The sequence below is a fragment of the Cherax quadricarinatus genome, chromosome 5 (genome assembly GCF_038502225.1).
Source record: "Cherax quadricarinatus isolate ZL_2023a chromosome 5, ASM3850222v1, whole genome shotgun sequence".
Classification (NCBI taxonomy): domain Eukaryota; kingdom Metazoa; phylum Arthropoda; class Malacostraca; order Decapoda; family Parastacidae; genus Cherax; species Cherax quadricarinatus.
The window spans coordinates 55,442,198-55,462,317 of NC_091296.1; the positions used below are offsets into that span (position 1 = coordinate 55,442,198).

The 20,120-nt window shown below is 40.0% G+C and overlaps 1 long non-coding RNA gene across 1 annotated transcript in view; it reads left to right on the forward strand.

The window, feature by feature from the left end:
* LOC128685028 (uncharacterized) overlaps positions 1-20,120 on the forward strand; it is a 45,127-nt gene that overhangs the window by 21,542 nt on the left and 3,465 nt on the right. The window contains exon 2 of the long non-coding RNA XR_011394241.1: positions 18,417-18,478. This is a non-coding gene — a long non-coding RNA (uncharacterized lncRNA). The remainder of the gene's footprint in view (positions 1-18,416; positions 18,479-20,120) is intronic.

Below are 20,120 nucleotides of genomic sequence, written 5' to 3' on the forward strand. Positions count from 1 at the left end.
AAATTTCGATAAAAGTCACACTTCCAGGAACAGATTAATTACGAAAAATGAGGGACCACTGTAATAATAATAATAATAATAGTAATAATAACACCATAATCACTCTGAGGCACATTAAATGTCGTATAAAACGTTAATATAGACATTTTGCTTAATCGATCTTTGTTTTTTTTTTTTTTTTTCAAAATTATATAATAAACACATTACATAACATATAAAAATGATAAATATACCCACAGTAGAATAAATTAACATAAATATGAGATGCCTTTTTATTCGGCTTGCCGGAGTGAACTAAAACCATACGCGTTCGGCTGGTTTGTTTACATAACTCACGTATGTCCTCTCTCATGTACATATCCTCTCTCTCTCTTGTTTGTTCGTTTAATTTCGTTTACTCAGCTCTCACCCAACATTAAGACTACAAATATTTTAAGGTAAGTAATGAGTGCACTGTATATGCATTTTATCACTCTAGGGCACTTTAACCCTTTCAGGGTTTCCAATGTACTAGTACGGCTTACGCACCAGGGTTATTGACATACTAGTACGCCTAAATTCTAGGGCCTTCAAATCTAGCAAGAGAAAGCTGGTAGGCCTACATATGAAAGAATGGGTCTATGTGGTCAGTGTGCGCAGTATAAAAAAAAAATCCTGCAGCACACAGTGTGTAATGAGAAAAAAAAAACTTTGACCATGTTTTTAGTTCAAAACAGCAATTTTGCACTGTATTTTCGTATGGTATTTATGGTTGTATTCTAGTTTTCCTGGTCTCATTTTATAGAATGGAAGACATATTACAGAAATTGAGATGATTTTGATAGGTTTCACAATGAAAAGTACCTTGAAATTGAGCTCAAAGTAGCAGAAATGTTCGATTTTTGCCAAAGTTCAAAAGTAAACAAATCATGCCACACGTCCAATACACATCAACTGGTCAGTCAAATATTCTTTCACAAATGCGTTGATATTATTTATACCATTTCTACACTAATGCAGTATTCTGCATAACAGTAAATCTTCTATTTTTTGTGAGAATAAAAATTCAAAGTGGAAAGCAAAAGAAATGTAAGAGGGGCCTAGGGATGTGACTAATGAATAGAGGAAATGGTATTTTAGTGCCAGGAATGTCTGTCTTGTTTATTCTGGACCCTATTTAGAAATTGGCATCTTTTGAAATTTGTGTGAAATTGGCAAAATTGCTAATTTCTGACCACTTTATTGGATAGTTGAAATTGGTAAATGTGTTGTTTCTTGTACTCATTCAATAGAAAAAATGGAGTTCTTGCAAAATAGTTATGATTTTTGTCGACTAGTACACTGGAAACAAACCATACCCCGGCCGGGATTGAACCCGCGGGTTCAATCCCGGCCGGAGTGTGGTTTGTTTGCAATCGTGTCATTACGATTTCGTGAGTCATAGTACACTGGAATTTGCCAAAAATAGGGCTCAAAGTGGGCAAAATTGCCGATGTGTAAACATTGCCGAGACCACTAACTTCACAAGCATAATTCTGTAAGTTTTTCATCAAATTTCATAATTTTGGCGTCATTATGATTGGGAGAAGATTCTCTATCTTTTCTTAAGAAAAAATAATTTTTTTTTTTTTCCAAAAAATTTTCGACCCTGAGAACAAGTTTAGGAGAGGGTCTCTTGACTCTGAAAGGGTTAAATACTTAGTATATAATGTGTGGGTGAGGTGGCCAGATGGGGTTGCAATACCTACCACACTATTCGATACCTATCTTCCCTACTATTCACCTTGCACCCTATACATGTATTAAGACTACAAATATTTTAAGGTAAGTAATGAGTGTACACTATATGCATTTTATCGCTCTAGGGCTTTTTAAATGTCAAAGTATATTACGTGTGGGTGGGGTGGCCTGGCTGGCGACTATGCCTACCACACCTAACTTCTTACAATAAACACTGCTCACTTCTCACCCTACATTATAACTACATATATTTTGAGGTAAGAAATGAGTGTACTGTATGTGTATTTTACTTTTTTATTGTTTTTTAATGCCTTGTTCTATTGCTAACTTAATATATGTTACTGTAAACTTATCTGACATTTATAAGTGGAAACAAATGGCATTCTGCTTTCTGGCAGTAGCCTGGAACCTAACCTGAAATATAAGTTGGGCCCTACTGTACTTGGTTTAATAGAATGCAATTTGTTATGTAGCATATCAGACCAATGTTGTTGCCAATAATTGCGAAGGCAGGTAGAAATCATTGCAGTATAGTCTGTAAATGGAGCACCTCTATATGAAACTGGGAGGTCATGTACTGCTCAGTGCCTGCCTGTTCATTGCCCTGTACGTCAACATGACTGGAGACCCTGCAAAAACATAATCATCTTTGTGCTTACTAGAGATACGGCGTAACCATAGTTGGATACGAAGAACCAGGGGATGAGGTGAATCAAATTTTCATATAGCCTGCAAAGCACTAAGGGAGTCTGAAACTGCCACAAATGGTGACCCAGGCATAGATGCAACGTAGATAAGTGCTACAAGAATTGCATACAGTTCAGCTGTGAAAATGCTAGCCGAGGTTAATAAATGCCCTCGTACAACACTGTCCAGAAACAGTGCTGCAAATCTAACACCATCAGAAGACTTGGAACCATCAGTGTACACTGCAATGGCACAAAAATGAGACTGGAAGTGATTAAGAAAAAGAGAGCGAGAAACAACCATAGCTACAGGTACCATCCAACTTACGACCGAGCTTAGTTCCGACCAACCGGTCGTAAGCCGAAATGGACGTAAGTTGAACCTTACTACTGAATATCAACATCACATTTTTGCAATGACTTTAATCATTTTATTTTGGTATTTCAGTTTTTACTTTATTTTTTATGCTGTTAGTACTGTATTTTATACTGTAAGGTTTAGGATAAACACTGTGTACAATACAAACAGTTGTTTATTTCCCAGAAATTTGGCATAAAAAACATGGTCGTAAGTCGAGTGATCATGTGTCGAGCAGGTTGTAAGTTGGATGGTAGGTGTATTTGAGTTTTCACGCATGGCAGTGAGGAAGAACAGGCACGAACCATTGGAACATCCCAAGGGGAAGGGTAAAGTTAGATGCTACATGAACATAGAAAGGTGGCAACTGAAGAGAAGACAAGAGTGAATGTAGACAAAAAGGGACAGAGTAGACAGGGGCAATGAATAAATAAGGAACTTCTACTAACATCCGTTACCATCCTATATAAGGAAGGATTGCAGATGTCCTGGTAGTCAGTAAATGTGGGGCTGATAGTGCTGTCCTGGGAGACAGTAATGGTGAAGCTGGAGGTGCTGTCCTGGGAGACAGTAATGGTGAAGCTGGAGGTGCTGTCCTGGGAGACAGTAATGGTGAAGCTGGAGGTGCTGTCCTGGGAGACAGTAATGGTGAAGCTGGAGATGCTGTCCTGGGAGACAGTAATGGTGAAGCTGGAGATGCTGTCCTGGGAGACAGTAATGGTGAAGCTGGAGATTTTGTCCAGGTAGTCGGGAATTATACGCAGGAAGGAATACATATAAATGACCTCATAGGGGACAGGAGCCATAGTAGGGAAACAAGTGTAGTCAAAGATAAGATAAAACCAATATTGCAAACTAGAAATACTGCAGGAAATAGCAAACAAGAGGACTCCACTAGCAATAGTGAGGATATATTACCGAAAACAACTGGTGGGAGCTCCATTGTTGGTGCACCAACAGGGAATACAGTCACAGAAACCCAAGGCAAACGGAAACCAAGCCTGTGCACATACTATGCACTCGGTATCTGCTGGCATTGGAAATCTGGAAAAACAGATGGGACGTGCAACTATGACCACCCTAGAAAATGCCATGCCCATATGACAACAGGAAAATGCAAACTCCCTTCCTGTAAGCTTTTTTACCCTGAACTGTGTACCTCTTCAGTACAGGAAAGACTGTGCTATAACTTAAATTGCCAGGCATACCATCTAAAGGGGACAAAAAGATACAAAACATCCAGGCCATGGGAAAACCTGGGTAGCCACAGCCACTCAAGAGGGAGAGGTTTTTTAGTGCCAGGAAGGAAAAAAAAACTGGCAGGAAATGGCAGAAATCGTACACAAAATCCAGTCATTCCTGGAGTGGAACCACAGTCGATGGCCTCCACTCCAAACCAACACATACAGATACTAATGCCGGAAAAAAATCCCCCCCCAGTACCAACAATACCACCAGTCCGATAACATTCTTCTTGGCAAATATACAGGGTCTAAAGCCAGCAACAAACAACAAAATACCTTTCATCCGTGGACTGCTTGCAGAGGCAAAGGCAATGTTCGCGGCTTTCACTGAGACCCACATAAAGGATCACTTGGACAACGAAATATGGATCCCAGGTTACAACCTATACAGATGTGACAGAGTGAACAGGCAAAAGGGGGTTGGCCTGTACATTGCAGAGTCACTTGTTTGCACAGAACTGCTAAATGCCTCAAATGATGTAGTGGAAGTTTTAGCAGTAAAGGTCGAGAACCAAAACCTAGTCATTGTGGTAGTCTACAAGCCTCCGGATGCAACATCCCAGCAATTCCAGGAACAGCTGTTAAAAATTGACCACTGTCTGGAAAATCTTCCAGCTCCTGCATCAACATCTTGCTTCTGGGGGATTTCAACTTAAGGCACCTAAAATGGAGGAATATAGCAAATAATATTGTTGCAGTAATAACACCAGGAGGCAGCTCTGATGAAAACTCACACTCGCGCGAACTTTTAAATCTCTGCACAAAATTCAATTTAAACCAGCAAATAATAGAGCCTACTAGACTGGAGAATACACTAGACCTCATCTTCACTAACAATGATGATCTGATAAGAAATGTCACCATATCAAAAACAATATACTCAGATCACAACATAATTGAGGTTCAGTCATGTATGCGCGGAGCCCCAGACCGACATAATGAGATTAGTCACGAGGGAGCATTCACCAAATTCAACTTCAATAACAAAAACATAAAGTGGGACCAAGTAAACCAAGTCCTAACCGATATAAGCTGGGAAGATATACTAAGCAACACAGACCCCAACTTATGCCTAGAACAGATTAACTCGGTGGCACTCGATGTATGCACAAGGCTTATTCCTCTAAGAAAAAGGAGGAGTAGATGTAAAATAGAAAGAGACAGGCGCTCCCTTTACAAGCAACGGAAAAGAATAACAGAGCGGCTAAAAGAGGTCAATATATCTGAAATGCGTAGGGAGACACTGGTCAGAGAAATAGCAAGCATCGAACTTAAGCTAAAAGAATCCTTTAGTAGTCAGGAATTGCGGGAAGAACTAAAAGCCATAAATGAAATCGAAAGAAACCCAAAGTATTTCTTCTCCTATGCCAAATCAAAATCGAGAACAACGTCCAGTATTGGGCCCCTACTTAAACAAGATGGGTCCTACACAGATGACAGCAAGGAAATGAGTGAGCTACTCAAGTCCCAATATGACTCAGTTTTTAGCAAGCCGCTAACCAGACTGAGAGTCAAAGATCAAAATGAATTTTTTATGAGAGAGCCACAAAATTTGATTAACACAAGCCTATCCGATGTTATCCTGACGCCAAATGACTTCGAACAGGTGATAAATGACATGCCCATGCACTCTGCCCCAGGGCCAGACTCATGGAACTCTGTGTTCATCAAGAACTGCAAGAAGCCCCTATCACGAGCCTTTTCCATCCTATGGAGAGGGAGCATGGACACGGGGGTCGTCCCACAGTTACTAAAAACAACAGACATAGCCCCACTCCACAAAGGGGGCAGTAAAGCAACAGCAAAGAACTACAGACCAATAGCACTAACATCCCATATCATAAAAATCTTTGAAAGGGTCCTAAGAAGCAAGATCACCACCCATCTAGAAACCCATCAGTTACACAACCCAGGGCAACATGGGTTTAGAACAGGTCGCTTCTGTCTGTCTCAACTATTGGATCACTACGACAAGGTCCTAAATGCACTAGAAGACAAAAAGAATGCAGATGTAATATATACAGACTTTGCAAAAGCCTTCGACAAGTGTGACCATGGCGTAATAGCGCACAAAATGCGTGCTAAAGGAATAACAGGAAAAGTCGGTCGATGGATCTATAATTTCCTCACTAACAGAACACAGAGAGTAGTCGTCAACAGAGTAAAGTCCGAGGCAGCTACGGTGAAAAGCTCTGTTCCACAAGGCACAGTACTCGCTCCCATCTTGTTCCTCATCCTCATATCCGACATAGACAAGGATGTCAGCCACAGCACCGTGTCTTCCTTTGCAGATGACACCCGAATCTGCATGACAGTGTCTTCCATTGCAGACACTGCAAAGCTCCAGGCGGACATCAACCAAATCTTTCAGTGGGCTGCAGAAAACAATATGAAGTTCAACGATGAGAAATTTCAATTACTCAGATATGGTAAACATGAGGAAATTAAATCTTCATCAGAGTACAAAACAAATTCTGGCCACAAAATAGAGCGAAACACCAACGTCAAAGACCTGGGAGTGATCATGTCGGAGGATCTCACCTTCAAGGAACATAACATTGTATCAATCGCATCTGCTAGAAAAATGACAGGATGGATAATGAGAACCTTCAAAACTAGGGAGGCCAAGCCCATGATGACACTCTTCAGGTCACTTGTTCTATCTAGGCTGGAATATTGCTGCACACTAACAGCACCTTTCAAGGCAGGTGAAATTGCCGACCTAGAAAATGTACAGAGAACTTTCACGGCGCGCATAACGGAGATAAAACACCTCAATTATTGGGAGCGCTTGAGGTTCCTAAACCTGTATTCCCTGGAATGCAGGAGGGAGAGATACATGATTATATACACCTGGAAAATCCTAGAGGGACTAGTACCGAACTTGCACACGAAAATCACTCACTACGAAAGCAAAAGACTTGGCAGACGATGCACCATCCCCCCAATGAAAAGCAGGGGTGTCACTAGCACGTTAAGAGACCATACAATAAGTGTCAGGGGCCCGAGACTGTTCAACTGCCTCCCAGCACACATAAGGGGGATTACCAACAGACCCCTGGCAGTCTTCAAGCTGGCACTGGACAAGCACCTAAAATCCTGATCAGCCGGGCTGTGGCTCGTACGTTGGTTTGTGTGCAGCCAGCAGCAACTGCCTGGTTGATCAGGCTCTGATCCACCAGGAGGCCTGGTCACAGACCGGGCCGCGGGGGCGTTGACCCCCGGAACTCTCTCCAGGTAAACTCCAGGTATATATGGAAGGATTGCTGAGGTCATGAGAGCAAACAAAATAGCGGAGGCAATGAGTATCATGGTAGTCGGTCAAGGATGGAATATTCATCTCTACATGGAGGCTCTCAACAGGTGAAGAGCAAAAAGCACTTAGGCATAATCCCTGGTGATAGATTTGATCAAGGCCAGAAAGAGTTGTAGGAGAGGCCACTGAATATATCTAGTTTCATTAAAATTAGGGCAGAATGTAGTCGAAGGAGAGTTCTACGATCAGCCCCCCCCCCTACCCACCCAAAAAGATAAGCGAGGATTTTAAACCTTTGAGGGTCGACAGGCCCTCTCCGAAACTCGTTCTCAGGGTCGGCCAAATTTAAAAAAAAAAAAATTATTTTCTCTTATGAAAAGATAGAGAATCTTTTCCCGATCATAAAGACACCAAAAGTTTGAAATTTGATAGAAAACTTACGAAATTATGCTCGCAAAGTTAGCGGTCTCGGCGATGTTTACGCATCGGCGATTTTGCCCACTTTGAGCCCCATTTTCGGCCAATTTCGCTGTACTAGTCGGCAAAAAACATGAATATTTCGCTAGAACTCCATTTTTTCTATCGAATGGGTGCAAGAAACCACCCATTTATGAAATTCAACTATCCAGTACAGTGGTCAGAATTTTGCAATTTTGCCAATTTCACACAAATTTCAAAAGGTGCCAATTTCCGAATAGGGTCCAGAATAAACAAGAAAGACATTCCTGGCACTAAAATGACATTTCCTCTTGTCATTAGTCACGTCTCAAGGCCCCTCTTATATTCTTTTGCTTTCCATTTTGAATTTTTATTCTCACAAAAAATATAAGATTTAATGTTATGCAGACTACTGCATTAGTGTAAAAAATGGTATAAATATTATTGGTGCACTTGTGAAAGAATATTAGACTCACCAGTTGACGTGTATTGCACGCTTGGCACGATTTGTTTACTTTTGAAGTTTGGTAAAAATCGAACATTTCTGCTACTTTGAGCTCAATTTCAAGGCACCTTTCATTGTAAAACCAGCCAAAATCATCTCAATTTCTGTAATATGTCTTCCATTCTATAAAATGAGACCAAGAAAACTAGAATACAACAATAAATACCATACGAAAATACACTGCAATGTCGCTGATTTATTCCAAAAAAATGGTCAAAGTTTTTTTTTTTCTCATTATGCACTGTGTGCTGCAGGATTTTTTTTAGACTGTGCACACTGACCACATAGACCCATTCTTTCATATGAAGGCCTACCAGCTTTCTCCCACTAGATTTGAGGCCGCTAGAATTTATGCGTACTAGTATGTCAAAAACCCCTACGCGTAAGACGTATTAGTACGACGAAAACCCTCAAAGGGTTAAGGAGGTTCAGCCAGCTATGACAAGTTGCCTCCAAGGAGGTAATGTGAGGTTTCCAGGATAACCAACAGTCAAACAGAAGACCGAGAAACCTGACAGTATCACATTCTAGTCAACAAGTGTGACATGATGATAGGGTTCGTTGACTATGTGCATAGGAGCCGCAAGTGGGACATGAAAGTGTTTTTCTACTTTGTAGACATTGCAATGCTCAGTGCCTTCAATATGTATGAAATAAAGACTGGAAAATGACTTCATTATGCAGAATTCACCCTGAATGTCATAAAGCAAATAGTAAAAAAGTATGGTAATACACCTGTACCTGCCACTCAACAGTGACCTGTCCCCCAACCACAACCAGTTGGGGAAGTGCCAGACCGAATCCTCGCTGACTGTCACTACCTGATACAAATACCGTCATGTGTGCTAACACCACAAGGCGACCCCAACAGCAGAAGGACACACAATTCATGTGTCAGCAATGTGGGGTGGCAGTCTGTATGAATCCATGCTTCATGGAGTATCATACAATCCTGGAGTACTAGAAACATAACTGGGAGATGTAAATACCTTGTATATAGTTGTAGATAATACTGTGATTCAGCCAGGTGTAAAAAAATCACCTATCAGTGTGTACATGTGTGTTTGTGACAGTGTGACTAATAATTTCGTACATAATGTTTGTGTCTAAACAATTGGCTATGAAATAAAAAATCGGCTATAAAACACAATTATCATCCCATAAAAACTGAGAAAATTAAAATAAATAAAAAAAAACCATAATTTGCAATGTCTGCAAGCAGCAGCACTTCATGTTGCCGTCAGGTGAGCAACAAGTGCCAACTTCGCGGCCTTATATCTCTATAAGTACTGACTCTCTAAAAAAAAAAAAAAAATTTTTATCTTATTACATGTAAAAAATTCCTCTTTATTTTAAAAAACTATTTTTTTTTTTTTCAAAATATTCGGAGGGTTGGGCGAGAGAACGTAGATCTACGTTTGGACAGTTAAGGGGTTAAGGATCGGGAGGTCTTGGAGCTCAAGCTGTTCCAGAACATCACCACATCTCTGGAAATTACATTCAACAATGGTATGTACCACTACAGGAATTGAGAGAATGATGGTTTTCAGTTGTTAAAGGAATGGCATCTGCGGTTGTAAGGAGAAAAAGATCATGAATTTGGGTATTCTGCACTGTGATGATGCATGCACCACTCGAGAGCATGAAACAGAATATTACGACCAACATGGCATCGGAAACCTGCCACAAAGCATACCTCCTTCAGCCATCACCTGCAATCCGACAGGCAGCCTCCAGAGATACACCCGTCACCTGAAAGACACCCAAAGCCTACCCCCTGGGAGACTGGAGAGAGATCGAGATCTCTAGATGCTCCAGATTCCACGGCAACCACACTACCACCAAGGACCTCAACAGAGGGAGATGGACCCCAGAATCCCTTCTCAGGTCTAGGAACTACAAAGCCTAAGGGAACAACCTCAAAGGCAGATATAGGAAAGGGAAAGTGGAGGGATGGGGAGAGGAGGAAAGGGAAAGGGATAATGGGAAGGATGGGATAGGGAAGGGAGGATTGGGGGGTAATCAGGTTCATTCTGAGGAAGAAGACCAAAAGGTCCAATTCCACAGACCAATAGCCTCTTCACTGTGCCAAGGAGCACCCCTTGAAGAGGTAAAAATCAAGAGCTGTTTGAAGATTAATGAAAAAGGTAAAAATTCACAAATGGATTTTTTTTTTTCTTTTTTTCTACAGGTTAAAGATGGTTCTATAAATTTAAGATGTGCACCAACTCACTGGTGAGGCTGCAAGTGCTGATCCCAAAATGGCCAACTTTTACTAGTGTGGTTTGAAGAAAATCTTATGAGAATGCTGGCTACACCCTGCAGCAGATGTTCAGTATTGACATAAAAGGCTATTTTGTAACCAGATGAAATCAAGAATTTACATGTCTGTTTTACAATGGTGATCATCTAATTTTTTGCTCAGCTGGTGAAAACTTGTATAAATACTTCAAAACATTAATTCTCTTGGATAATGCCCTATATCATTTCCTTCCCTTAATGACTTTTTCCACATTTCAAAGTAATTTTGTCATCCTTGATTCAGTAATGGATCAGTTTGTCATTTCTGCATTTACAGAATGATTTAAGAAATTATTCAAAATTCTAAGATTGTACATGAACAAAAGTAAGCCATTCATTAACCCTTTACCGGGCAGGAGCTTCAAAAAAGATAACATTATGGACACTACATCATGCTGGGAAAGAAAGAACTCTGCAATCATGTTTTTGGAAAAAACTAGCTTTAATATATCAACAACATTCATGGATTTTAGGAGAGCTCCAAATACTTATCAACAAGGGGATGGTGAGTCTTACCCATTAGAATTAGTCTACCCAAAATGCTTTGCATATAAAGGGAATTTCCTTAGAATATTCCATATAATGTATTTTTTAAACTGTAACTAACCTGTAACCCAACAAATTGTAAACCCATCTATTCTATCCATGTATTCTAATGGTAATAAATATCTTTATCTTTGGATATTGACATTTTTGATACAGCATTCTGGACTTCATTGCTGGCATTGGTGGAGTGCAGACATGCTGACTCAAGAAGTGAGGTGTCTGGCTCTGCTGAAGTTTAGGTCTAGGGTCCCCTGACCCAAGGGTTTCTGCAGTGGCCTTGGAGTATGGACATCTCGCTCTACTCCTGCCATAATTTAGCATCGAAGACAGATTTTCCGTTTTCTTTCCCTGGGATGCTTATTCTCATCATCAGTTATGTGTGAAATTGGTTGGGGTGCCATGCTTCTAAGCATGGAGAAAAACTTGTCGTTATTGACTCTGGTAGGGGGTGTAGGGATGCTTAGCTCTGCTGGGGTCTATGAAAGGTGATCCACTTGACCTAATTTGAAACTTATTTTTCCTGAACTCTTGGGAAGGATGGCACAATAAGTTGTATGCTTTAGTGCCCCTTAACAACCCCAGCATCAAGAACACCCTCTCTTCCAATGAGTTTATTAAGCTTGAAAAGCAATGAGGATGGAGTGCTGCAACACCTGCACTTGTGCAGTTCGTTTTTTAAGACCTACACCAAAACTGCATCTTTCTTATCAGTAGAGGAGTCAACATTGCATTGCAGTGCTACAGAAAGCTGCATGCTAAGAATTTTATTTGTACACCCTTCATTATAAAGATTACCTTTCCTAATTTCATATTTAAAAATGTAAGATTGTCATAAATTGTACTACAGGTCGGCCATCACTAATCCGGCAATCAGTTATCCAGTTCCATTAGTAATCCGGCACTAATTTCAGCTAGCATAATTTCAAATTTCACCATTATACCGACTCAAATTTATCATTATATTGACTAAGAAATTGTGCAGATGGTTGTATATCCACAGCAGAAAGCCAGTGGAGGAGAGAGCAGTGATGAAAATGAGGAAGATGTAGCAGAAAGAGTCTCTGTTGATAGGTTAATTAAGTGTATTCTAACCTAATCACTCTGTAATCCGGCATACTACAAGTCCCAGTGATGCTGGATTAGTGATGGCTGACCTGTACCTTATATTAACAATACAGTGAATATTGACTGTTTGTATTCTACCACTCCTCGTCTGTCTACACTTAAGTAGTCTATACGTAGTAGGTTAAGTATGCCCAAAATGCCTCGGCATGATAGTGGCTTTCATTGCTCCAGTCATTTTATTTTGTTTTTATTTTAAGTAACCAAAGTGACCACTTGTAGTTACAATAAAGCCCTTTGCAAGTAATGTAACCTGAGCACCCGTCCTCCTCCTAAAATTGATTGCTCAGATGAGGCATCAGACATTCATGTTCCTAGTAACACTTAATGATCATCTCGCTATTATTATATTCATGGGAAAGAGCACTAAATCCATAGGAAAAAAACAGCACCAAGGTAATGGGTGTTAATCAGATTCAGTACAAGGAAAGGAAGGGCAATTCCAATCCTTTGGATCACGAACTCTTCAGTGAACATAATTTGCCCTAAGCCATATATATGTCAATCACTGGGGTGTTGCATACAAATTTTTTATTTTGTGTTATGGTGTTTAACCAAATATTTTATATTCATTTTTTGTATTGTATATGCCATTTCTGCATATGCAGTACTTCCACATTTAATTTTTATAAATTTAGAAGTGAAAAAATTCAATCTACAGAAAAAAATGTGATTACTTATACAGTTTACTATGAAGTACAACAGATTTTAGGTGGAAAACATCTATGACTCTTAATAAGAGCTTACATAATGATAATTAGCTCAAGGAAAGCAACTTTCATGGAATGCATTTCCAACTAAAACTATTCAGCACATCTGGCATTAGAGAATATGTACTGGAGTAAGTATTGTCCAAGCACACTTATTCACTGTTACACTGCATAGAATAAAAGACCCTCCTCTCTCCAGGGCAAAAAATTGCACCTAAAAATGGCCAGCAGAGGGCTACAAACACCCATGACTATAATACTCATAAGTTTCAAGTTAAGACAGAAAAAGATTTTAAGAAATAAGTGTAATGCAGAAATTCCAGAAATTAGGAAAACTGATATTAGCAGGCCACAAAGCTGAACACTAGTCATACCAAGGAAAAATGAAAAATAAAATCGTACGTTGCAATTATTAAAACTGTTATTATGCTTGTTACGGCCCCCTGCCAAACTAGCGGTTAAATAGTTAACCTGCCGGCCGGCAGTACCGCTGGGTACGTCATCAAACCCATTGTGGGGACTGCTGAGCCGGCCTTAGAGCATTATGTACCTGAGCACCTCACGGTACGCACCACAGCATTATGTACCTGAGCACCTCACGGTACGCTTGTAAGCATTATGTACCTGAACACCTCAGGTACGCAGCTAAGCAGTAGGTACCTGAACACCTAATGGTACACATCTACTGGCCTTAGAAGCAGTATGTACCTGAACAACTCACAGTACGCATCTACGCAGTAGTTACCAGAACACCTAATCGTATATCACTTTTTTCTTCCTTTTTATTTTTAGAAGGTTATAAATGACCATAATTTTTAAAGGGGTGGACCGGTAAGCCAGCGGAAGGCCTCGGTCAGATGACCAAAAGCTCCAAAGGCGGGTCATCATCTGACTAAGACCCGCGTCAGGAAACATTTGTCCTGTTTCCTGACGAACCTTACCTAACCTAATCGTACATCTACTGGCAGTAGAGTATTCTACTGGCTTCTACTGATTTTAGAAGCGCTCACCGCAGCTCACTGAGTCTGTTGGCCTCAGTTATCTGACGGCCGCATTCAGTGAGCTTGCAACATAGTGTGCGCTGCACCGGACCACCTTGCGGTGTGTCAACCGGCTTTGGAGAGTATTTACAGGACTGCCGGTGATGTCTGCGGACTCACCGCCTACGCTTGTCAACTGTGGGCCGGAGTCATCTGATGCTGTTTAGTGGGACATTACATGAAGAAAAGGTTGGAGTGTTACACTGAACTGGGCCAGGACCGTAGTGTGACACTTAGGGAAGTATGATGGAGTGGAACACTGAGATATGCTACAGGACCCTAGTGGAACACTGAGAAGAAAAGGGTGTCGTGTGACACTGAAGATGGCCTGGTTGTAGTGTACATTGAATAGTGTCATGTGACTGGCCTCGACAAAGACGCTATGCGGGTAGTGTGACGCAGAGACAAGGGTGTCAAGTGTGACACGATTGCGAAAGTGTGTATTACACGGAGAAAAGGGTGTCAAGTGACACGGTGGAGAAAGAGCGTCACAACTCGGATAAGTGTCGTGAGAAACGCAGTTGATTGTAATTTATTATTTTAAATGTTACTTAATTTATTATTTTAGCATAGATATATATATTATTATTTTAAGATGCTAATAATTTATTATTGTAACATGTAGATATATTTTAAATACCTCCTAGACCAAAGATTGTTTTTATATAATATTAAAGATTAATTGATTTTAATGTGTATATATGTATCCTGAACTCTTTATTACAAAATGAGTAAAACCTACCATTCAAAAATAACTTTTTTTGTAATATATGAGTGGCCTGTCCGGGAGGATAATGATTATCAAGAATGATTTCTGGGATGATCATATCCAGGATGACGGTTCGGGATGCATATTACATTGATCTTTGTGTGTCGGTCCTTTTGTGGTGGGGGTGTTACGGCCCCCTGCCAAACTAGCGGTTAAATAGTTAACCTGCCGGCCGGCAGTACCACTGGGTACGTCATCAAACCCATTGTGGGGACTGCTGAGCCGGCCTTAGAGCATTATGTACCTGAGCACCTCACGGTACGCACTGCAGCATTATGTACCTGAGCACCTCACAGTACGCTTGTAAGCATTATGCACCTGAACGCCTCACGGTACGCAGCTAAGCAGTAGGTACCTGAACACCTAATGGTACACATCTACTGGCCTTAGAAGCAGTATGTACCTGAACAACTCACGGTACGCATCTACGCAGTAGTTACCAGAACACCTAATCGTACATCTACTGGCAGTAGAGTATTCTACTGGCTTCTACTGATTTTAGAAGAAGCGCTCACCGCAGCTCACTGAGTCTGTTGGCCTCAGTTATCTGACGGCCGCATTCAGTGAGCTTGCAACATAGTGTGCGCTGCACTGGACCACCTTGCGGTGTGTCAACCGGCTTTGGAGAGTATTTACAGGACTGCCGGTGATGTCTGCGGACTCACCGCCTACGCTTGTCAACTGTGGGCCGGAGTCATCTGATGCTGTTTAGTGGGACATTACATGAAGAAAAGGTTGGAGTGTTACACTGAACTGGGCCAGGACCGTAGTGTGACACTTAGGGAAGTATGATGGAGTGGAACACTGAGATATGCTACAGGACTGTAGTGGAACACTGAGAAGAAAAGGGTGTCGTGTGACACTGAAGATGGCCTGGTTGTAGTGTACATTGAATAGTGTCATGTGACTGGCCTCGACAAAGACGCTATGCGGGTAGTGTGACGCAGAGACAAGGGTGTCAAGTGTGACACGGTTGCGAAAGTGTGTATTACACGGAGAAAAGGGTGTCAAGTGACACGGTGGAGAAAGAGCGTCACAACTCGGATAAGTGTCATGAGAAACGCAGTTGATTGTAATTTATTATTTTAAATGTTACTTAATTTATTATTTTAGCATAGATATATATATTATTATTTTAAGATGCTAATAATTTATTATTTTAACATGTAGATATATTTTAAATACCTCCTAGACCAAAGATTATTTTTATATAATATTAAAGATTAATTTATTTTAATGTGTGTATATATGTATCCCGAACTCTTTATTACAAAAGGAGTAAAACTACCATCTTAAAAAATACTTTTTTTGTAATAATGCTCCTTCTCAGTGAGGCTGTGGTGTACATGTCAGAGTGCATTTATGTAGATGAATGGTTCAGAGAACCGACATGTTGATAAATTAGACACATACGCAACACTTGGGGTATCTTTAATGAGGAAACGTTTCGCCACACAGTGGCTTCATCAGTCCATACAAAGAAGAATGGTGAAGAACAGGAGGAGTTTGAGGTAATCAGTCCCTCAGCCTTGAGTCGATGTGGTCAGTCCATCAATCTTGAAAAGAATACAGCATATCTGCGGAGAAGTAGCTTATATACCGTAGGCAGGAGAGGTCCAGCAGTCGTAGGTGGTATCACAGTTGTCCAATGTGGAAGTAGGTCATGCCCAAGGGTTAGGCGAGTGAAGAATTCCCTATATTAAGATCCCAAGATGTTGCTGTGTCAGACAGGAATGTAGATGAATGGTTCAGAGAACCGACAAGTTGATAAATTAGACACATATGCAACACTTGGGTATCTTTAATGAGGAAACATTTCGCCACACAGTGATGATCTTAATACAGGGAATTCTTCACTCGCCTAACCCTTGGGCATGACCTACTTCCACATTGGACAAATGTGATACCATTTACAACTGCTGCACCTCTCCTACCTACGGTATATAAGCTACTTCTCCACAGATATGCTGTATTCTTTCAAGATTGATGGAGTGACCACATCGACTCAAGGCTGAGGGTCTGATTACCTCAAACTCCTCCTGTTTTTCACCATTCTTCTTTGTATGGACTGATGAAGCCACTGTGTGGCAAAATGTTTCCTTAAAGATACCCAAGTGTTGCATGTGTGTCTAATTTATCAGAGTGCATATAGTTAGCATCAGCAGCCTGGTTGATTAAAACAACACCCAAGAAACCTGGTCATTGGGACCAGGCCCCTTAAATCACTCACAGGTAATCAAGGGAGGCTATTAATTTTGTATTGAAAACAACCATTAAACTGTAATTACCTATTTGAGTTCTTGGTACCACCTCTTACCTTCCAAATGACTTGTTATCTTATGCTGCTTCATCTTCTTTAAATGTCCTTTGGTAACCCCACAGTCTTCTAATATCTATGCTCCAAATTATCTGCATAATATTCACACCATACACACTGCTCTCAAACATGACATCACTACCTCGGGCTGCCTCCTTGCTGCAACATTTAAAGCCCATACCACTAAACCCTTGGTACATTACCATTTTTGTTTTAATGGAGAAACTTCTGTGTTTTTATAAATGCCTCAACCCTCCGCTTATCTATGTTAAAGTCAGTTATCCATCTGTTACTGCACTTAGTCAGCCTAACCTTCCTATAGGGTTTTAGTCATTTTTACTTGGTTTATATCAGGACTTTTGCATCTACAAACAGGTGGCAAGTATTTATCACATTATTAACATTAGAGACAAGTACTGATCATTATGGGACTTCAAAGTGACATCTTCACTCTCATCATTGTGTGTATTTTGCTCTCAAACAGAAAATCTCTCAAACTCATCCACTGTTTTTCTGTAGTTTACATTTTATTCTTCCTGTTTTAATATATCCTTCTTATCTTTCAGGACAACTTGCACAGCTTATTTAAATATAAATAAATGTAATAGGCTGCAAATCAGTCTCTGAAATAATTTCAGCATAGCTTCTTTAAATGTAAGTAAATGTAATAGTATACAAATCAGTTTCTTAAATTTCAGCAACTACTGCAGCTTAGCAGATCTGATAGTCTCTCTTGACGATAGGATTTTCTCGTCCAAGCACATCATTCACCTTCCTCTAATATCTGGATATTAAAATAGCCAAGGCTAAAGTGCATATCACCAATAACATGTGAACTATTTGAGCTGATATGTACCATCATATTGACAGTATATTCACCCAGCATGAGTTACTACCCAATGAATTAGTCACCTGGAACAAATGCCAAATAGCAAGTTTTGTCATACCGTTTTTATGTATTGTACCTATTCTTCTATATTCTGCTTCATGTTGTTTGCTGTTGAAATCTTTTATGCATTTTGTGATCATACTGATGTGTCTTCTATCTCATTCATTTTTTTTTTTATATTTCTTGCTCAGCAAAACTCAGAGCAGTAACTGTCTTGTCTTTGCTGATACTCTCCTTCAATGGTTAATTATCTGCAGTTATCATTTTGTTTTATGTTTCTTCACTGTAGTCTTTCCTTTTACCTTATTTTTTTCATTCTGAACATTGCATGCTTCATTCACATAAATATTATTCATTTATGTTTTTCATACATCTACCAGTAACTGCCTTCTCTGAATTTCTATTGTATGAATTATATTAATTTTTTTTTAACTCAGCAGCTGTCTCCCACCATGACAGGGCGACCCAAAGAAGAAAACACATTCACCAACATTCACTGATTTACCATCTTTCCAGACGTGCTGACATCACAATCAGATTATCCTACGACTCAACATCGTCACTCCTTCGGAGTGCAGGTACTGCACTCTAGTTTTTTGTTGCCACATCAATTTTCTTTTCTGGTTTTTCCTAATTTAACTATCTTCCCCATTTTTAATTCTAGTTTCTTATGGTTTGTTAGACCTGTAAAGTTTTCTTCACTACACTGCTGTTTTTTTTTTTTTTCACATTGCCATTTATAATCGTTCTAGTAAGCTGTAACCAATTACATCAGACATTAAAATATAGTTTTTAGGCAGCAGTATATATCTTTTTTTTCTTCTCTGAAGAGTTCAAACTATTGTTTGAAATGTCTAGTAATGCAAACCTATTAGTTTCATATCTAAAAATAACTTATATTTTTGGCACTATTACATAGGCTTTATTAGGCACAATAATACTTTGCTTTATTTCCTGACAGCTGTCACTCTCTGACCTCTGAGTACTACTTCCAGCTTCTGTTATAATTTATATTTTATTTATTTCCATTATACAGTGGAACCTCAAAAATCGAACTTAATCCGTTCCAGGAGTTAGTTCTAAATTCGAAGAGTCTGAAAATCGAAGCAATATTTCCCATAAGAAATAATGGAAATACAATTAATCCGGTCCAGAAACCCAAAAATATTCACAAAAAATACATTTTATAGAGATTAATTGCAGTTTTAAATACATACAACAAATACTATAGTGTTCAGTTATGTATATAAACATAAAATAGCATTTTTACTTATCTTTATTGAAGATTGGTGATGACATCTGGAAGATATGGAGGAGGAGAGAGGAAGTTGGGGTTAGTGTTTGGAAGGAGAATCACCCTCCATGAGGACTTCAGGTATCAAAGTCCTCTCTGGGGTTACTTCCCTTCTCTGTCTTTTAATGCCACTTAGGACCAGCTTGAGAGTCACTGGACCCATCTCACAAAATAACTGTCCACAGTCCTCTGTTTCTGGCGCCTCTTTAACATTTCCCTAAAATGGGACATGGTTCTGTCACTGAACTGGTTCCAGGAGTTTTCTATACCAGAACGGCATGCAACTTCCTTGCCTTTTCGCAAATAATCGTCTCTGAAACACTATCACCTGCCATCTCTTTATCCTTGATCCACACCAGCAACAACTTCTCAACCTCTTCAACTATTTGTGGCCTTTTTTTGGTTAGCATATTAACACCTGTCTCAACATCAGCTTCTTTGATTTGTTCTGTCTTTGCCAGGATCGAACCGATGGTCGACTTGCTTTCCCCATACATCCTGGCAAGCTCAGCAAATCTCACCACTCTCATACTTCTGTATTATTTCCTTCTTCACACCTATGGTGTTTCTCACTTTCTTCACCACAGGGGTACCACTAGCAAGTTTCTTTGGGCCCATGGTAGCTTATTTCACAATCCCACAAGCACTAAACACAATGAAATAATCATAAAATGTTTGAATGAAAGCACTGGTTAGTGTTCACTCAAGCATCAACAAAGCCAGACTGGTTCACGGCGCCTGCGCGGGGACGCAGACAGAGCGGGCTGGTGGACAGGTCTGGTACTCGGTGGTCCGAAAATAGGGGTGCGTTCGATAATAGGGACAAAGTTGGTTCGAAAAAAGGGTTCTATTTTTGAAACGTTTGGTAAGTGATACGTTCGAAATTTGAGGTTCCACTGTACTTTACTGTCATTGTCTGCATACAT